This window comes from Trachymyrmex cornetzi, unplaced genomic scaffold (assembly GCF_001594075.2).
Source record: "Trachymyrmex cornetzi isolate Tcor2-1 unplaced genomic scaffold, Tcor1.1 scaffold840, whole genome shotgun sequence".
NCBI lineage: Eukaryota > Metazoa > Arthropoda > Insecta > Hymenoptera > Formicidae > Trachymyrmex > Trachymyrmex cornetzi.
This window is the reverse complement of record NW_017300181.1, coordinates 30,557-32,480: the sequence shown is the minus strand read 5'-3', so window position 1 is coordinate 32,480 and position 1,924 is coordinate 30,557. Positions and strand designations below refer to the sequence as shown.

The following is a 1,924-nucleotide window of genomic DNA, read 5'->3' as shown; positions in this document are numbered from 1 at the left end:
ATATATATATATATATACATATATATACTTGTAACATATTTGTAAAACGTAATAGGTACGGTTAGTGTAAAAAGTATTTGTGCAGGGAAAATATCTTTTAAAAAATCTCGTTTTTAAAAAGTAAGTATTAATAACGAATAAAATTGATTGTATATTTCTTAAAATTTATCTGAAAAGATGTATAATAATTAAAATGTATTATTTTAATAATAAGCAAAGATTGTATTACTTGGATGCACATAAATATTATATAAACGTCAAATAGCTTAGAAAAACTTTAAAAATCATAAACACAGTTGTTTTTATATGCAAAACTTTTGTCTATATTGAAAATTTTCTAAGTCTGACGTTAAACATTTTTTGAGAGTACTGATTAGTTCTGATTGAAGTTCTCGTCGAGTTCTATCGAAAACTATTAGGACTCAATGCGATTGAATGACTACATAAGGAATTACGTATTTTTGCAATCGATTTTGGAAATTTCGTTTGTACATATCTCTTTTATTTTTGGATCTATGTTGTTTTTAATCGCTGAGAATTCTTCAAAGTAGATAAAATAATAATTAACATGTCACGGAACTATTGTATCAAAAAATTCTTTTTTAAAAATTTTTAATTTTTTTTGTATTAATTTTGTTATGAGTTAAAATAGTTTTTTTTATGTATCAGGAACTTTAGATATTCACAGAATAGAGCTGCTTAGAACTATACTTGAATTTTGATAAGAAATTAGAACCCTATTTTTTGAAAATTATTAAAAAATTGTTATTAAGCGAAATTCTCATTGAAAACTATAAAGAACTCTTTGTCTCGTTAAAAGGAAGCAAGAACTCTAATCAGAACTATTGTATCTAAAAATTAATTTTTTTTAAATTTTAATTTTCAAAATTAAATAATTTTAGACTCTTTAAACTTAAAGTTAATTACAATAATGGAACGGGCATAAAAGTCAAGCGCGGTAGTTAGATCGCAAAATTCTTTTATTCTAAGCGTTCTTATAAATTGATAGACGTGACGTTCTTCTTATAATTAAAAGACGTTTTGGCTTTCTTCCGAGCCATCGTGAGTATACAATATTTCTGCTTAATTTCTCAAATCCCTTATGGAGAAGTACTGTGAATATCGCTTATGTTGGTTGTCAAACCAATTGACTTAGATCCTGCAATGAGACGATATTCTTCACTTGACAAAGTTCTAAATTTTCTTTGATTAAAAACTTACCCATGAGGAGTCGAGAATCACACACGAAATATGTGGAAAGTTAACCGGTATAAAAGTATAAAAAACGTGATCCAGACACTTCATTAACTTTTAAGTTAATTAACTTTTAAGTGATATAATCCTTCAGTGTTAGATTGCAAATTAAGGCCATTCTTTTGCATATAAATGTGGAGGAATTCCGAGATTAATTTCTTATTTAAATAGCGTTCAACATCAAGTATTTCTACAGTCTCCCATTCAAATTTAATTCTATATTCTGTGATAACAGAATGATTATTGATGTTCCATTTAATTTTTATGTTCACAAATTCTAATTTTCAATTTTCTTGCTATTTGACTTACATACGTCACATCACATTCTTTCCACAAAATTTTGTAAATTTTGTAAATTTTTTTTTGAATTTTGTGGGAGAATATCTTTTTGTACCCTGCTATACCCGCGTAATTTGTTCATAGTTACAAATTGCTAATTTTATACCCAAATAACATAATGTTAGCAGGATGTCGACAGACTGGTAGCAGGTTTGATCAGCTGTTAGTCTGACCACAACTGATTCTGCTCCTGTTCTGCCGACAAAACCTGTTAACGTTCTATGCAAACAAACTGGCAGCAGAAATCAAACAGAATCTACTGACAGAATCTGATAGCAGATTGCGAACAGAAACCGAGCAGAGTCTGCTGACATAACTTGAGCAGATTGGC

The 1,924-nt window shown here is 28.2% G+C and overlaps 1 protein-coding gene across 1 annotated transcript in view; it reads left to right on the top strand.

Moving 5' to 3' along the window:
- The window catches only part of LOC108769024 (glutamate dehydrogenase, mitochondrial), a 32,201-nt gene that overhangs the window by 753 nt on the left and 29,524 nt on the right, over positions 1–1,924 (top strand). The gene's annotated exons all lie outside the window — the stretch shown is intronic.